This window comes from Sus scrofa, chromosome 14, assembly GCF_000003025.6.
Source record: "Sus scrofa isolate TJ Tabasco breed Duroc chromosome 14, Sscrofa11.1, whole genome shotgun sequence".
Classification (NCBI taxonomy): Eukaryota; Metazoa; Chordata; class Mammalia; order Artiodactyla; family Suidae; genus Sus; species Sus scrofa.
In genome coordinates, this window is record NC_010456.5 from 8,453,861 (window position 1) to 8,455,963 (window position 2,103).

A 2,103-nucleotide genomic window follows, 5' to 3' on the forward strand; every position below is an offset into this window, starting at 1 on the left:
CTCTCAGAAAAAAAAATTAAAAACACAACAATGTGTGTGGGTTTTTTGGTTTGTTTGTTTGTTTGTCTTTTCTAGGGCCACTCCCAGGCATATGGAAGTTCCCAGGCTAGAGGTCTAATTGGAGCTATAGCCTACAGCCTAGGCCAGAGCCACAGCAACGCGGGATCCAAGCCACGTCTTCGACCTACACCACAGCTCACAGCAACACCGGATCCTTAACCCACTGAGTGAGGCCAGAAATCGAACCCGAAACCTCATGGTTCCCAGTCAGATTCGTTAACCACTGAGCCGTGATGGGAACTCCTGTTTGTTTTTTTTAATTTTAGGACCACACCCTCTGCATATGGAAGTTCCCTGGCTAGAGGTGGAATCAGAGCTCCAGCTGCTGGCCTACACCACAGCCACAGCAATGCCAGATCCAAGCCAAGTCTGTGACCTACACCACAGCTCACGGCAATGCCTGACCTTTAACCCACTGAGGGAGGCCTGGGATCAAATCCACATCCTTGTGGACATTAGTCGGGTTCATTTCCACTGAGCCCGATGGGGAAATCTCATGATGGTGTTTAAACTAAGAAAATTTTAATGAAGGATTTGTCTAAGAATTTGTTTCACAAAGAAGTCTTTTTTTAAAAAAAAAAAAAAAACTAATGCTAAAAGGGCCTGTGACAAAGAAGGTGATACATGTAATTTCAAATAGCATCATCTAATATATACAGAAATATACAACTAATATAGAAATATACAAAATATACAACTAATTATAATGACTAACTTGGGGGTAAAAATCACACTAGAACTAAAATACCTGACAGCCACATGTAAGGTGGCCAGCAGTGAGATGTTGATAAGAGTTACACCATTCCACTGTCTTGTATCATTTGATGGTAGAGATGTTAATTAAGATTACATTTTGTCAAATTTTAACGGTAACTATTATAGGATGTATGTAGAATGTTAGTCTTCTGGACCAGCAGAAGAAACAAAATTACAGAGAAAACTTAAATGACTCAAAAGAATGTAGAAGAATAAAAAGAAGCATAGACATGGAGGTGACCATGAAACATACAGTCTGATGCTAGCAAATTCCTAACTATATCAGTAGAAAGTAAACTCAGAAGTTAAAGAACTCTGAGTTAATTGAGAAAACTCTGCAAGTGCAAGAGTAACTTGGTGCTAATGTTCTGAGAAGTAGCAGGTCAATGTATCCAAAGAATCTCAAATTGATTTACCTTTTTAACGAAATAATACTATTACTAGTAATGTATCCAAAAGAAGTAATCAGAAATTCAATCAAGAAATACACAAATACAGAGATATACATAACATATACACACAAGGCACTATTCTAAGTTCATTAAAATAAAATCAATTTAATAGCATAAAAATGCTTATGCCATAATGTTATACAAAAAATAACAGGTTCCCCAAACCTTTTATACAGGAAGGACTGAAGTTTTTTTTAAATGTACTTTTCTTTCTTTTCTTTTACAAGTGCATGGAAATGAGATGAAAATAAATTGTGAAATTACTAACAGAAGTCATTTCTTGATGCCGAACCATTGGGTGACCAGCTTTTTTCCTCAGTGTACTCTTGATATTTATGACCATGAAAATTTATTATTTTTGTAATCAGAAAAATATTGTTATTTTTTTGTTCCAAAGTGCATTTCAAAAATACTTTATATGCAGCATAACTTGGTTAAGGCTAACACTGTCAAGAGAGTTTGCATTTGCACATTTCCTTACAATTGTGTGTGTGTGGGTGTGTGTGTGCATTACCTTCTGTGGATTTTATAAAAATTCATCCCTTTTTCACAGGTAAGGGAACAATATACTACCAGCTTTTAAGACTTTCTGGTTCTTGTTTTATAGACAGTGTTCTCTCTGCCATGTTTTCAAAATATCTACACACTACTGGTATTTTTCCTAAATGTATAGGTCATTTTCTATAAGGTTACTGAACAGCATGAGTGATGGCTGAATTTAATGAGTATGCAATTACGCACACAGACACCTCAGGCTCAGTGGGTACTTTGCCAGCATTGCTGGAACATGAGGGCCAAGCAGCTGTTCAGATATGAATCCCTAAAAGCTGTAACC